Raw genomic sequence first — 18303 nt, forward strand, 5'->3', positions numbered from 1 at the left:
GCGGAGGAACTGCCTTAATAAATCCCGGCCGGATCCGAATCTAGCGCAGAGAACGCGCCGCTGGATCGCGAATGGACCGGGTAAGTAAATCTGCCCCATTGAGTCCTTGACCTGTCTATGTTTGACCATTATCTCTATTATTTCTAGGATGACTCTACGCATGGCGCCGGTCACTGTATGTTATTGTTATTTCAGCATTATATGAAGTACGAGAGTGAGTAAGACCTCATTTCTTAAGTGGAAGTCCCCTTTCTTCCCCTATAATTGCAATATTAGCAGATTCCATTACAATTCACACAATTCACAATTACAGACAGTATTACCCAAGAACCATCACTCCTTTTGCGGCTGTACAGATAATTAGGACTAGAACATATGACTTATATCTGACAGAAGGGGATGGAAGTAGCTGGAAATGTATACAGGTCAGAATGTAAACTTGGGATGTCAGTTTGCCAAGTGTAACAAGTCAGTGACCAGACAGACCGCAACGATGTTCTCCAGATCCAGGAGCCACTTCTGCCGATTCAGGAAACAAAAATACTGAATATTTTGTATGCAATATTTCTAAAACGGGTTTTGCCTAATTTCTACAGAAACAGCGCCACAGTTGTTTTTCAGGTGATACCCGGTATTGCACATTTTTATTAGAAACATTTTGACTTTTGACATAAAAATAAGAACATTAGAAACCAGATAGAAAAATTAACGGCAACTGTTTTGTGACTCTTTTTATTCTTTATATTTTTTTAATTTTTAGCACTAAAATTATTTTTTAATCAAGACTTTTAAGACACTTTTAGACCAAGTAACACAAAAGGGGTGTGGCTTTGTGGGAAAAGTGTGAGCCAAAAATAATGTAAGTTGTCACAATTATTGAAAGTTTCTATGTTGTTATTACTGTGGTGCCTCTGCTGATAGCAGGAAGTAGATGAAGACTTCCCGATCCCTCCCCTCATTCAATGCAGCCATCTTTGTAGCTATCTGTCACGGGTGCTCCTGCGATCCACGTATCGGAACGCAGACACCCATTGCCCCTATCCGTGTTGGCACTTGGTTCCTACCGTACTCACCTCTCCAGGCTCCTGCTCCCATTCCGGCTGACCTAGGGTATGCGGGTGCTGGGACTCGCAGATTTAAAGGGCCAGCGCACCACTGATTGGGGCTGGCCACTTCCGGGTTTTTTTTATAAAGGCCGGCTTCTCACAGCAACCTCTGTCGGATCTTAGTCCTACGTGCCTAAGAGAAGATTTTCCCTCTGTGTTCCTTGCATTCCTGCTCAGACCGCCCGTTGTGACCTCGGACCTGATCCTGACTCTGCACCGCTATCGCCTGCCCTGATTATCTGCTTGTTCCTGACTCTGAGACTGCCCGCTGATTATGTATCTCGACCTTGGCTGCCACCGCCGACAAGTTGCACCTGTGGAATGACCTGATGGTACCACGCCACGGCAAGACCATCCTGCTTTGCAGTGGCTCTGGTGAAGACCAGGTACCACTTAGATTCCGGTCCCAGGTTTTAGCTTGTGTCATCGTCTGCGGTGGTCCGGGGGGTTCACTGACCCCGAGCCCTGACACTATCATAGCCTCCACCACTGAAAACAATTTATGAAATTTTGAAAGATCAGCTTAATAAAAAATGTATTCTCAATGCCAACGTTTTGAAAATTTTTGTAATTTATTTTTCAATTTCATTTAGAAATTCTTTTTCCTTGTTTTAATATTTCTCCATCTTTTCTGCTAATATAATTGCCTATGGGATTCATGATATCACAGCTCACGATGAAGGAGATGATACGTCCACCAATTGTTGAGTGTTGTGGATTGGCTCCCGAACTGTCATCGTCCATCTCTCGCGCCCTCTCATTACTGCCACCAGCCTCGCACATGGTCTCCAAATGGTTTGCAGGCACAAGGTGGCTCCGGGCTCTAGAGCCTGGTGTCCTCTCCATCAGTCTTCCCGGCCTTTGGCAAGAATTGATTTGAATTGTGTCTTTTTATCTATGGAAGCATAAAACTCCTTCAGCAGGATGTCCTCTGGCCACTTCCAAAGCTTCCTGTCATCAGATATAACCCTCCAAAAATTAACTACAGTATTTCTTCCATCAATCATCTGCCATATGTCTAATAGCGGGAGGGAATTATATAAAAAAAATATTAAACACTTTTTAAAAATACAACTGTGGCACATGGAAAGTGGGATGTGGGTCAAGTTACACCTCTGTTCCACCCAAATCCAAAACAATAACATAGAAATTTTGTGAACTATTATCAAATGCCTAATCGCTAACTTGTGACTAAAAAAATGTTCAACCCCCCCTGCAGCGCCACCACAGGGCAAATACAATATTGTTCAGTGCCCATTGAAATCAATAGACCCTGTGTCATGTTGGGTCCTCCAGAGCCAAAAATACTCTTTGTAATAAATTTATTGCAAATTTTTTCAAACCAGACAACCCTCATTACCTAAATGTACAGTAAACTATCTCTAGAAATAGTGGATTAACCCTAAAAATAGTGAATGAATTGGACTTAAAGGGATAGAGAAACATCCGTCACACATCTGTTCCCAAATGGATGAAGATGAGGTTGAACAAGGGTCAGTCACTTGAAGGATTTGACGAATATCTCCACTGGCATCTCTCCACCCAAGGTTAATTGCCCTAAAAGAAGAAACTGCTCCTCTAATTTGGAACCATCACACACTCCTTAAGTGGCATTTTGTGACTTAATTCTAGCAAAGGGTCATAGGATGAGGAAGAGCTTTGGCTTGTTGGTTGAAGACCAGGAACTTGGAGATGAGGTTGTGATGACCATTTAAGAAGGAACATGGGATGGACTTATCATGTAGTGATAGAAACTGGACAAGAGGAGAAATCATGGCCGGTTAGCTGCTTTGGCTGGTTACTTGGTTGCTTGGTCAGTGTGTTGGCCTCTTAGTGAGTTGGTCACTTAGTGAGTTGGTTTGTTGGTTAATTGGTTGATCGGTCCTTCCACGACTGACAACTTTGGCCAACACCTAAAGGGTATAGTCAACATCAGACCTCAAAAAGACCATGTCCTATCATCTTTTCTAGTTCCAAACACATAACTACATCACTACACGATAAGTCCATCTCCTCTTCCTTCTTCGATGGTCATCACGACCTCATCTCCAAGTTCCTGGTCAACGAGCCAAATCTCTTCCTCAGCTTAATTGCAATAACATGACCCATTCCTAGAATTGTCACAAAATGTCACTTCAGGAGTGCATGAGGGCTCCAAGAAGAGGAGAAGTCATCACTCCACTTGTCTTAGGACTATTAACCTTGGATGATGCCAATGGAGATATTCGATCAATATTATGATGATGTTTTTATTCTGGTTTTGGAGACACTTGAAGGATCAGAATTTAAAATCGAATGTTTGTTTTTTTTGTTTTCTTTTTTTCTCTCGATGGAGAACAGAAAGTCAGGATTATCTTGAATGACCTTGTCAAGTGTTGCTTAGCTCGTAGAAGAAAATATTATGAAACAAGTTATGTAATCAGGTGCTGAATAAGGAGATCGTGGACGTGTCCTCGAAGGACTTTTTTTTCTTGCCAGTGAAAAAAATCTTGGGTTTTGTTATGTAATTGATTAAGCATTGGGCAAAGTGAGGTGCAGAGTCAGATATATCTACCTGTGCAGGAGGATGGGAGTTATGGGAATGTCCCTGGATTTCCCTGATCTGGAGCAGAAACTAAACCAAAGTCATGTATAAAGCTAAGAGTAATCACTAGGAAATGGAATTAACCAGATTCTCGTCTTCGAAGAGTCACGACCGCCCCCAATCACCTCATCGCCAAGAGATTACCTGTATTCTGCGGTTGAATTTATCAGGAAGTGCCCAGTTCCCTACAGCACCCCCGCAGGTGATATCAGGTATTGCATAGTCTTTATAGAAACTTTTTAATGAAACTTTTTAGTATTGCAACTTTTTGTTTTCTGAAGAAATAGGGTCCAATTGTGATTAAATATTTTTATTCTTAAGTGATCCTTTATTAACGTACATTTTAATAAGGGCCCTGAACCCTGCAGCTCTGCAGCTAGTGTAAGGTATTAGTGTTGGATGTCTGTGTAATGATAACTTCATGCATATGGCCCAGGATTGTAGCTTCTCCAAGTGCACTGGAGGTGTGTCCTCACACTGCTGCGCAATCTCTTTATTCCATCATTCCTCACTCCCTCCCATCTGCGTTGACTGACTGCTGTAGTATCCAACCAGAAGCTTAATAAAGCTTATAATCATAAAAAATAATAATAAGGACTGTGAAGCAGTGGGCTACGAACACAACTATGTATGGACACACCCTGACTTGAAAGATTCAATCCTTGAACATAAATTTATATTTCACAGTCCAGCTGCTACTAACAGCATAAACAAAGTTATGATTACTCATCACGCTAGGGGCAATAGCTAACCCTAGCTTCAGAGAGCACAGAGCACAGCAGTGTAAGGACACAACCACTGTACACTTGGAGAAGCTAAAATCCTGGAATACAAATCCATATATTACATGCCTGCAGAGAGCACAGAGCACAGCAGTGTGAGCACACACCCCCAGTGCACTTGGAGAAGTTATCATCCTGGAATATAAATCCATATATCACAGTCCTGCTGCTACATGCAACATACACAAAGGTCTGATTACACATCTCTCCAGGGACAATACCTAACACTGCCTCCAGAGAGGTCAGGGCTCAGCAGTGTGAGGACACACTCCCAGTGCACTTGGAGAAGTTATCATCCTGGAATATAAATCCATATATCACAGTCCTGCTGCTACTAACAACATACACAATGGTCTGATTACACATCTCTCCAGGGACAATACCTAACACTGCCTCCAGAGAGGTCAGAGCACAGCAGTGTGAGGACACACCCCCAGTGCACTTGTAGAAGTTAACATCCTGGAATATAAATCTATATATATCACAGTCCTGCTGCTACTAACAACATACACAATGGTCTGATTACACATCTCTCCAGGGACAACACCTAACTCTATCTAAAACTTTATAAAACATCATAAAACAGCTAGAGTAGTAGTAGTATTATCCCTTTACACCTGAGCTGGTCACCTAGTGGTCATCCTCTTGTGACCAGCTTCAAGCTCATTCAGAACGAGGTTCAACAATCAGAGAATAAAAACTATAATATCTACAGTATAGAAGTATGTGCCCCCCTCCATGATCCACACCAATGACTTTTTAGCTCACTAGCGCCCCCCACTGTAGCCACTCATCACGTCTTGCACATTGCAGATGAGACGTGTGCACGTCCTCCTCCATGACCATGTCTCTCCTCATGACTAAAGCAGACGGGGATGAATGGTGTGACCCGTGTCCTCATCCCCTCCAGCGCTGCGTGCGGTTTTCTAGTCTCATTCATAAAAGCCATTGTGAGAGCTGGGGCTGAGGACACTGCGCCGCTGGGGTTCCTCCTTGGGTGCCGCCGCTCTCCGCCGCAGGCGAGTCACCGTGTCCACTTCTCCCTTCACACAGGATGCGCAAACTTCTGTAATCTCACTCTGCATGCAAGGATGGAGAACTGCGCGAAGATACGGGAATAAGACACGAGGAAGACACATGTAGCAGAGCAGAATATAGCGATTAACTCTTTATACACTTCACAATGTTATATTATGTTATATAAAGAAGAAATGGTTCCTCTTCCTAAAATAAGAGAATAGAAAAGTAAATTTGGTGCCAATAGTTCACACGGCTGCAGGTGCAGCTGTAGAAAAGCTTTGTGCAGTCACTTTAAGTAACCTGCGGCTGCAGACCATGGGCGGTTATGTGCTGTCCCTGGAGAGATGTGTAATCAGACCTTTGTGTGTGTTGTTAGTAGCAGCAGGACTGTGAAATATGGATTTACATTCCAGGATTGTAGCTTCTCCAAGTTCACTACGGATGTATCATCACACGGCTGTGCTCTGTGCTCTGTGCTCTCTGCAGCCAGGGTTAGCTATTTTCCCCACAAAGATGTACAATCTGACCTTTGTTTATGTTGTTAGTAGCAGCAGGACTGTGAATTATGGATTTATATTCTATGATCGTAGGTTCTCCAAGTGCACTGGGGTTGTGTCCTCACACTGCTGTTCTCTGTGCTTTCTATAAACAGCATAGGGAATTCATCTTGAAGACCTGTGTAATCATAACTTTTGCTATGCTGTTAGTTGCCGCTGGACTGTAAAATATTCTGGCATTGTAGCTTCTCTTTTATCTATCTATGTATCTATCTATATCCTATCTATCTATTTCATATCTATCTATCTCATATCTATCTATCTATCTATCTCCTATCTATCTCATATCTATCTATCTATCTCATATCTATCTATCTATCTATCTATCTATCTATCTATCTCCTATCTATCTCATATCTATCTATCTCATATGTATTTATCTATCTCATATCTATCTCATATCTATCTATCTCATATGTATCTATCTATCTATCTATCTATCTATCTATCTATCTATCTATCTCATATCTATCTCATATCTATCTATCTATCTATCTCATATATATCTATCTATCTATCTATCTATCTATCTATCTATCCATCTATCTCATATCTATCTATCTATCTATCTATCTATCTATCTATCTATCTATCTATCCATCTATCTCATATCTATGTATCAATCTATCTCATATCTATCTATCTATCTATCTACTCATATCTATCTATCTATCTATCTATCCCATATCTATCTATCTATCTATCTCATATCTATCTATCTATCTATCCATCTATCTCATATCTATCTATCTATCTATCTATCTATCTATCTATCTATCTATCCATCTATCTCATATCTATGTATCAATCTATCTCATATCTATCTATCTATCTATCTATCTATCTATCTATGTCATATCTATCTATCTATCTATCTATCTATCTATCTATCTATCTATGTCATATCTATCTATCTATCTATCTATCTCATATCTATCTATCCCATATCTATCTATCTATCTATCTATCTAACTCATATCTATCTATCTATCTATCTATCTCATATCTATCTATCTATCTATCTATCCATCTATCTCATATCTATCTATCTATCTATCTATCTATCTCATATCTATCTATCTATCTATCTATCTATCTATCTCATATCTATCTATCTCCTATCTATCTATCTATCTATCTATCTATCTATCTATCTATCTATCAATCTATCTCAGTCATATCTATCTATCTATCTCATATCTATCTATCTATCTATCTATCTATCTATCTATGTCATATTTATCTATCTATCTATCTATCTATCTATCTATCTATCGATCTCATATCTATCTATCTATCTATCCCATATCTATCTATCTATCTAACTCATATCTATCTATCTATCTATCTATCTATCTATCTATCTATCTATCTCATATCTATCTATCTATCTATCTATCTATCTATCTATCTATCCATCTATCTCATATCTATCTATCTATCTATCTCCTATCTATCTCCTATCTATCTCATATCTATCTATCTATCTATCTATCTATCTATCTATCTATCTATCTATCTCCTATCTATCTCATATCTATCTATCTATCTATCTATCTTTCTATCTATCTCATATCTATCTATCTATCAATCTATCTCATATCTATCTATCTATCTATCTATCTCATATCTATCTATCTATCTATCTCATATCTATCTATCTATCTATCTCATATCTATCTATGTCATATTTATCTATCTATCTATCTATCTATCTATCTATCTATCTATCTCATATCTATCTATGTCATATTTATCTATCTATCTATCTATCTATCTATCTATCTATCTATCTATCTATCTATCTATCTATCTCATATCTATCTATCTATCTATCTCATATCTATCTATCTCATATCTATCTATCTATCTCCTATCTATCTATCTATCTCATATCTATCTATGTCATATTTATCTATATATCTATCTGTCTGTCTGTCTGTCTGTCTATCTATCACATATACAAGCGAGTCTCCAGGCCCTATTAACCCTTCATAAGACACCCCCTATATGAAGGACATGTGTGACATCTTTCCCCGGAGTATGTAGGGTATGTAGAGTCAGTATGTACATGCGGCTGGCGTGATAAGAGTGTGTTATTGTATCCATTGTTCCGCACAATGCCGTCTGTTTGTATCCGTGTGCACATTAACGCTTTCTTGTGGTTTCCCCCAAATCCACCCGTAGAACATCAATCACGTAGCTGATGGCGATACATTTTTCGTGCATGTATTGTCCGTACAGAATTGATTGCGCTTCATGCATGATCTCCCCATGAAAGCGGCCGTGGGGAGGACTCCAACCGATCTTCTCCTCAATCTGGAACCTTTCCATAACTTAGAACTACCTGGAGCGAAAACCAAATTCCAAACTCCCACTTCATATGTAGCAAACAATACGGCTCTGCTAATCGCTTATGTACACAGCAGATGCCTGATACAAAGGAGGGCTTTACATCCAGACCTAGCAGAGCGGGGTTTGTCATGTGTGTTGTTTGTGCCATGGGGATCTAAGGCAGGTCATAAAGTACATGTTCTATATCAATCAGTGATCTCCCAACTGGCACTGATAAATGCCCCCTGTGGTGTATGCCAGTACAGGTAGTCCCCCACTTAAGAACACTCGACTTACATACGACCCCTAGTTACAAACGGACCTCTGGATATTGGTAATTTATTGTACTTTAGTCCTAGGCTACAATAATCAGCTGTAGCAGGTATCACAGGTGTCTGTAATGAAGCTTTAGTGTTAATCCTGGTTCTTATGACGACCCAACATTTTTAAAATCCAATTGTCACAGAGACCAAAAAAGTTCTGGTTGGGATTACAATGATAAAATATACAGTTCCTAATTACATACAAATTCAACTTAAGAACAAACCTACAGACCCTATCTTGTATGTAACCCGGGGACTGCCTGTATATATGGCATGTATGTACTGAATGTATTTGTATATTGGCTGTTTATATACTGTATGTGCATGTACATGATGTGTATATAAGGCATGTATGTGAATATATGATGTGTATATACTGTATGTGCATGTACATGATTAGTATATACTGTATGTATGTGAATTTCTGATGTCTATATACTGCATGTGCATGTACATGATGTGTATATAAGATATGTATGGGAATATATGATGTCTATATACTGTATGTGCATGTACATGATGTGTATATAAGATATGTATGGGAATATATGATGTCTATATACTGTATGTGCATGTACATGATGTGTATATAAGGTATGTATGTGAATACATGATGTCTATATACTGTATATGCATGTACATGATTAGTATATACTGTATGTATGTGAATTTACGATGTCTATATACTGCATATGCATGTACATGATGTGTATATAAGGTATGTATGTGAATTTACGATGTCTATATACCGTATGCGCATGAACATGATGTGTATATAAGGTATGTATGTGAATTTATGACACTCCGGCCTCGCCCTGACCGGGAATCATTAGATGTACCCCATAAGGAAGCACAGGCCGGGGCACAGCTGGATCTACAGAAGCCACAAAAAGGTCTAAACAGTTATATGTTCAGGGAGGAGATTCTCCAGATGCACTTCAATTCATTTTAAAACGCAATTCCTGTGTGTAGTGTGAGGTCCAGCATTAGGTAAGATCTGTTATTAAAATCAATCTGTGCCTTTTCCAGTTCCCTTCACATTGTGGCCTCTCGTCTCCAATTCAAATTGTAACCCCTCATCTCCCCCTCATATTTTGGCCCCTCTCATCTACTCCTCATATTTTGGCCCCTCTCATCTACTCCTCATATTGTGGCTTCTCATATCCTCCTCATATTGTGGCACCTCATCTCCTCCTCATATTGTGGCCCTTCTCATCTCTCCCTTATATTGTGTCCTCTCATCTCCTCCTCATATTGTGGCCCCTCCTCTCCTCCTCATATTGTGGCCTCTAATCTTCTCCTCATATTGTGGCCTCTAATCTCCTCCTCATATTGTGTCCTCTCATCTCCCCCTTATATTGTGTCCTCTCATCTCCTCCTCATATTGTGGCCTTTAATCTCCTCCTCATATTGTGGCCCTTCTCATCTCTTCCTCATATTGTGGCCTCTCATCTCCCCCTCATATTGCGGCCCCTTTCATCTACTCCTCATATTTTGGACCTTCTCATCTCTCCCTCATATTGTGGCTTCTCATCTCCTCCTCATATTGTAGCCTTTCATCTCCTCCTCATATTGTGGCCTATCATCTCCTCCTCATATTGTGGCCCTTCTCATCTCCTCCTCATATTGTGGCCCCTCTCATCTCCTCCTCATATTGTGACCCCTCTCATCTCCTCCTCATATTGTGGCCCCTCTCATCTCCTCCTCATATTGTGTCCTTTCATCTCCTCCTCATATTGTGGCCTCTCATCTCCCCCTCATATTGTGGCCCCTCTCATCTCCTCCTCATATTGTGTCCTTACATATCCTCCTCATATTGTGTCCTCTCATCTCCTCCTCATATTGTGGCCTCTCATCTCCTCCTCATATTGTGGCCCTTCTCATCTCTCCCTCATATTGTGTCCTCTCATCTCCCCCTCATATTGTGGCCTCTCATCTCCTCCTCATATTGTGTCCTTACATCTCCTCCTCATATTGTGGCCTCTCATCTCCTCCTCATATTGTGTCCTCTCATCTCCTCCTCATATTGTGGCCCCTCTCATCTCCTCCTCATATTGTGTCCTTACATCTCCTCCTCATATTGTGTCCTCTCATCTCCCCCTCATATTGTGGCCTCTCATCTCCTCCTCATATTGTGTCCTTACATCTCCTCCTCATATTGTGGCCTCTCATCTCCTCCTCATATTGTGGCCCCTCTCATCTCCTCCTCATATTGTGGCCTCCCATCTCCTCCTCATATTGTGGTCCTTCTCATCTCCCCCTCATATTATGGCCTCTCATCTCCTCCTGATATTGTGGCCCCTCATCGTTCCCTCATATTGTGGCCTTCATTCATCTACCCTTCATATTGTGACCCCTAGTTTCCCCTTATATTGTGGCCCCTCACCTTTCCTTCAGATTGCGACCCCTCTTCCTCCTTCATATTTTGGCCCCTCATCTCTGACTCATATTGTGTTTTCTCATATCCCCCTCAAATTGTGGCCCATCATCTCTGTATCATATTGTAGCCCCTTAACTCTCCCTCATATTGTGGTCCCTCTATCCATTTGTCTGTCCTTTATTCTAGGTTATCTATCTATATATTTCATATATGTTGATGGAACTAAAATTCTGACAGTCTCAGCTCTGCTACATCCGTATTTGTTTAGTGATGCCACATTAAGAGAGCGTGATCCTTATCTACACATGTATTTTCCTTCTCACTTAGCAGCACATGAGATGAACACGTAGCCGACATGTTAGAGGTGACAGCTCCAACTTAGAAGAAGTCATCTGGAACTTGTCATGAGGATGGGAGAGTCTCCGGCCGGAGAGTTGTCCTGTACTGACAGCTCAGTCCCAGCTGTAATTGTAACCAAAGTGGAACATTCTGTCCCATGACAGACAGGTATGAGGAGACCCTCAGTGATAGCCCAGGGCACGACAACACCCCCCATCACCAAAACTACCCCTGTCACCTGACATCTCAATTCTAAAGACACAAACCAGATCCACTAACGCCTGACCGAGGACACGGCCACCTGACTTGAAAGCAGCATATGTTATGTATTGTCCCTGGAGAGATGTGGAATCAGACATTTGTGTATATTGTTAGTAGCAGCAGGACTGTGATATATGGATTTATATCCCAGGATTGTGTGGTCCTCACACTGCTGTGCTCTGTGTTCACTGCTACTTCAGTTTCTCTTCTGGTCGACTGCTTTTAAAATTACAAAATTACAGAATGAAACCAAATCCTGTAACACAGAAATGAGGAGGAAGCTTAAAAAGCTTAAAAACAATGTAAACAATATAAAACTAAAAAATATACTGATGACTGAAGGTGAGTTTATACTGTGGGCCTAGTCAGATGCACACATAGTTTCACTATAACTTCCGTAAAATAATTCACACTGTGCAAAAAATAAAACCTAATCTGCTGTGTCCAGTGCACACATGTGACAATAGAGACACGCGTGTACACAGGACACATGCAAAGAGTTGTTTGTAGTTTTCTAAGAACTGAGCATTGTGCTTCCTGGGTGGGTGTCAGAGATTTCCTGGAAGATAGCGGTAAGTACCAAATACAGAAAAAGTAACATGTTATCTCTAGAGAAAGAGAACTTTCATTTTTTCAGGGTTTTTTAGTCATTCTTATGTATTTAGTGTTTATTCCAGTAAACATATTTTTGTTATTAAAATGCTCTACTATATAAACATATAATTGCTATAATACTACTCTCTATGTACAAGAATATAACTTCTATAATACTGCCCCCTATGTACAAGACTATAACTACTATAATACTGCCCCTATGTACAAGACTATAACTACTATAATACTGACCCCTATGTACAGGAATATAACTACTATAATACTGCCCCCTATGTACAGGAATATAACTACTATAATACTGCCACCTATGTACAAGAATATAACTACTATAATACTGCCCCCTATGTACAGGAATATAACTACTATAATACTGCCCCCTATGTACAGGAATATAACTACTATAATACTGCCACCTATGTACAAGACTATAACTACTATAATACTGCCCCCTATGTACAGGAATATAACTACTATAATACTGCCCCCTATGTACAAGACTATAACTACTATAATACTGCCGCCTATGTACAAGAATATAACTACTATAATACTGCCCCCTATGTACAAGACTATAACTACTATAATACTGCCCCCTATGTACAAGACTATAACTACTATAATACTGCCGCCTATGTACAAGAATATAACTACTATAATACTGCCCCCTATGTACAAGAATATAACTACTATAATACTGCCCCCCCTATGTACAGGAATATAACTACTATAATACTGCCCCCTATGTACAAGAATATAACTACTATAATACTGCCCCCTATGTACAAGAATATAACTACTATAATACTGCCCCCTATGTACAAGAATATAACTACTATAATAATGCCCCCTATGTACAAGAATATAACTACTATAATACTGCCCCCTATGTACAAGAATATAACTACTATAATACTGCCTCCTATGTACAAGAATATAACTACTATAATACTGCCCCCTATGTACAAGAACATAACTACTATAATACTGCCCCCTATGTACAAGAATATAACTACTATAATACTGCTCCCTATGTACAAGAATATAACTACTATAATACTGCCCCCTATGTACAAGAATATAACTACTATAATACTGCCCCCTATGTACAAGAATATAACTACTATAATACTGCCCCCTATGTACAAGAATATAACTACTATAATACTGTCCCCTATGTACAAGAATATAACTACTATAATACTGCCCCCTATGTACAGGAATATAACTACTATAATACTGCCCCCTATGTACAAGACTATAACTACTATAATACTGCCCCCTATGTACAAGAATATAACTACTATAATACTGCCCCCTATGTACAAGAACATAACTACTATAATACTGCCCCCTATGTACAAGAATATAACTACTATAATACTGCTCCCTATGTACAAGAATATAACTACTATAATACTGCCCCCTATGTACAAGAATATAACTACTATAATACTGCCCCCTATGTACAAGAATATAACTACTATAATACTGCCCCCTATGTACAAGAATATAACTACTATAATACTGTCCCCTATGTACAAGAATATAACTACTATAATACTGCCCCCTATGTACAGGAATATAACTACTATAATACTGCCCCCTATGTACAAGACTATAACTACTATAATACTGCCCCCTATGTACAGGAATATAACTACTATAATACTGCCCCCTATGTACAAGAATATAACTACTATAATACTGCCCCATATGTACAGGAATATAACTACTATAATAATGCCCCCTATGTACAGGAATATAACTACTATAATACTACCCCCTATGTACAAGAATATAACTACTATAATACTGACCCCTATGTACAAGGATATAACTGCTATAATACTGCCCCGATGTACAAGAATATAACTACTATAATACTGCCTCCTATGTACAAGAATATAACTACTATAATACTGCCCCCTATATACAAGAATATAACTACTATAATACTGCCCCCATGTACAGGAATATAACTACTATAATACTGCTCCCTATGTACAAGAATATAACTACTATAATACTGTCCCCATGTACAGGAATATAACTACTATAATACTGCCCCCTATGTACAAGAATATAACTACTATAATACTGCCCCCTATGTACAAGAATATAATTACTATAATACTGCCCCCTATGTACAAGAATATAACTACTATAATACTGCCCCTATGTACAAGAATATAACTACTATAATACTGCCCCTATGTACAAGAATATAACTACTATAATACTGACTCCTATGTACAGGAATATAACTACTATAATACTGCCCCCTATGTACAGGAATATAACTACTATAATACTGCCCCCTATGTACAAGAATATAACTACTATAATACTGCCCCTATGTACAAGAATATAACTACTATAATACTGCCCCTATGTACAAGAATATAACTACTATAATACTGCCCCTATGTACAAGAATATAACTACTATAATACTGACTCCTATGTACAGGAATATAACTACTATAATACTGCCCCCTATGTACAGGAATATAACTACTATAATACTGCCCCTATGTACAAGAATATAACTACTATAATACTGCCCCCTATGTACAGGAATATAACTACTATAATACTGCCCCCTATGTACAAGAATATAACTGCTTTAATACTGCCCCCTATGTACAGGAATATAACTACTATAATACTGCCCCCTATGTACAGGAATATAACTACTATAATACTACCCCTATGTACAGGAATATAACTACTATAATACTGCCCCCTATGTACAAGAATATAACTACTATAATACTGCCCCCTATGTACAAGAATATAACTACTATAATACTGCCCCCTATGTACAAGAATATAACTACTATAATACTGTCCCCTATGTACAGGGATATAACTACTATAATACTGCCCCCTATGTACAAGAATATAACTACTATAATACTGCCCCTATGTATGAGAATATAACTACTATAATACTGCCCCCTATGTAAAGGGATATAACTACTATAATACTGCCCCCTATGTACAAGAATATAACTACTATAATACTGTCCCCTATGTACAGGAATATAACTACTATAATACTGCCCCCTATGTACAAGAATATAACTACTATAATACTGCCCCTATGTACAAGAATATAACTACTATAATACTGCCCCCTATGTACAGGAATATAACTACTATAATAATGCTCCCTATGTACAAGAATATAACTACTATAATACTGCCCCCTATGTACAAGAATATAACAACTATAATACTGCCCCCTATGTACAAGAATATAACTACTATAATACTGCCCCCTATGTACAAGAATATAACTACTATAATACTGCCCCCTATGTACAAGAATAGAACTACTATAATACTGCCCTCTATGTACAAGAATATAACTACTATAATACTGCCCCCTATGTACAAGAATAGAACTACTATAATACTGCTCCCTATGTTCAGGAATATAACTACTATAATACTGCCCCTATGTACAAGAATATAACTGCTATAATACTGCCCCCTATGTACAGGAATATAACTACTATAATACTGCCCGCTATGTACAAGAATATAACTACTATAATACTGCCCCCTATGTACAAGAATATAACTACTATAATACTGCCCCCTATGTACAAGAATATAACTACTATAATACTGTCCTCTGTGTACAAGAATATAACTACTATAATACTGTCCCTATGTACAAGAATATAACTACTATAATACTGCCCCCTATGTACAAGAATATAACTACTATAATACTGCCCCCTATGTACAAGAATATAACTACTATAATACTGCCCTCTATGTACAAGAATATAACTACTATAATACTGCCCCCTATGTACAAGAATATAACTACTATAATACTGCCCCCTATGTACAAGAATATAACTACTATAATACTGCCCCCTATGTACAGGAATATAACTATTATAATACTGCCCCCTATGTACAAGAATATAACTACTATAATACTGCCCCCTATGTACAAGAATATAGTTACTATAATACTGCCCCCTATGTACAAGAGTATAAGAGTATACTATAATGCTAATTAAGAATATGGATATAGGTGATGGATCAGAGTACAGTAGGGGTTGTCATAGGGAGGTAGCACAGAGCTGTAGGGTATCTCAGTATTAGGCCTCTTGCTGTGAGTTGCTAATGATTTCTTAAACTAAATGAACTTTTCTCATAGTTAATCCCCTTGGCTTGTGGTTATCTTCGCTCTATGAATTTATCTGGTGTGGTATCATTTTTTCCCGGCCGCACTATAGACAGTAGTGGAAGTCTCCGGAATGTAGGCTAATTACAGATGCAGATGTATGTGTCTTCTGGGGATTGACCCAGTTCCTCTGTTCTGTCTGCTTCATGTGTCTACATAGTGACTGACAGCGAGGAATCTCTCCCAGTACTTCCCTTCGGTTGTCCTGTCCTCTATGTTATCCTATAGAAGTCAACTGTGAACTTTTCCATTGTAGATGATGGTGTTAGAGCTAATAATGGACTTGGTGGGGGATTGGGTCTAAGATTGTTTCCTGGGGATCTCAAGAGGTCACAGTGATAGTCAAGACAAAGGAGTTAGCAGAAGACAAGGTTACATGGAAATTGTAGGTTGTGTATGGAAGTGTGAAGTCTGAATGAAGTGGTGGCACATATTGGGGCAGATTTACTTACCCGGTCCATTCGCGATCCAGCGGCCGCATTCTCTGCGGTGGATTCGGATCCGGCCGGGATTCATTAAGGCAGTTCCTCTGACGTCCACCAGGTGGCGCTGCTGCGCTGAAAAGCATCGGAACGCACTCAAGTTCACCTGCCTATTCCTAGTGAAGGTAAGTGCAAGCTCCGCAACACTTTTTTTGTTTTAAATGCGGCGGTTTTTCCGAATCCGTCGGATTTTCGTTCAGCCACGTCCCCCGATTTCCATTGCGTGCATGCCAGCGCCGATGCGCCAAAATCCGATCGCGTGCGCCAAAATCACGGGGCAATTCAGGGGAAATCGGCGCAAATTGGAAATATTCGGGTAACACGTCGGGAAACCGCGAATCGGGCCCTTAGTAAATGACCCCCATTGTCTCCTCTCCTCTACATTCAGGTCTATTGGTTTATTCAGTTATGTTGAGTCCCCTTAACACACCATGAAACATCCTCTATATAAATGATTATTTTGACGCCTAAGCCTCTCCTCAAGGTGTTGGAACAACTCTGCCGACTCTTCTTGACTGGATCTAATTTACATTTACTCAGGTCTGATGTCACCCTGCCACCTCAAGGATCTATGATGTCCATCAACATTATCAGGACCTTGTTTTCTGAAGCGTCCTAGACATGATGTTGTATAATTGTTAGATGGCATCTACAGAGGCTTCCGGTCTGTTTTATGAAGGTCATAGACTTGATACTTTAGAATTGTTTGACGGCATCTAAGGAGGCTTCCTGCCTGTTTTATGTGGGTCATAGACCTGATACTTTATAATTGTTGATTGTATCTATGAAGGCTTCCAGTCTATTTTACATGGGTCCAAGACATGATACTTTATAATTTTTTGATGCCATCTACGGAGGCCCTTGACATAATATTATATATGATGATATCTATTTGAAGGATCCTAGATTTGTTACTGTATACTTGGTTGATGGCATCTACAGATGCTTCCCGACCACCTTCTAAGATCCTACTGCCCGATTTCCATTTGTGTTTCATAGCACATGATATTCTTTCATGTGATCACTGAAAATTACTCCTCTAAAAATATGAAGCATCCATAGATCTTGAATGAAGAAGACTGGAAGGAACCATTGGGTAGAGGGGGATCTAGAAATTGAGTAATCATTATAAGGAACATATGGCTGTTACACTTTTTAGATAGCTAAGGTAGGTGGTGCATCATCCATACATATCAAAGCCACCAGAGATTGCACCTCAGTAAGTATATGGTTAATATTTTCACCTTAATAATTGGGTGTTTTCATGTTCTTGGCCAAAAGTAAGTAAAGTTTGCCTCAATTGGATGAATA

General features: G+C 39.2%; 1 long non-coding RNA gene across 5 annotated transcripts in view; it reads right to left on the bottom strand.

Moving 5' to 3' along the window:
* Positions 1-1715: 1715 nt before the first annotated feature.
* The window catches only part of LOC140133944 (uncharacterized), a 78981-nt gene continuing 62393 nt past the window's right edge, over positions 1716-18303 (bottom strand). For all 5 annotated transcript variants that reach the window (XR_011855981.1, XR_011855979.1, XR_011855977.1 and 2 more), the window contains exon 3: positions 1716-2057. This is a non-coding gene — a long non-coding RNA (uncharacterized lncRNA). The remainder of the gene's footprint in view (positions 2058-18303) is intronic.

Source organism: Engystomops pustulosus, chromosome 5 (assembly GCF_040894005.1).
Source record: "Engystomops pustulosus chromosome 5, aEngPut4.maternal, whole genome shotgun sequence".
Taxonomy (NCBI): domain Eukaryota; kingdom Metazoa; phylum Chordata; class Amphibia; order Anura; family Leptodactylidae; genus Engystomops; species Engystomops pustulosus.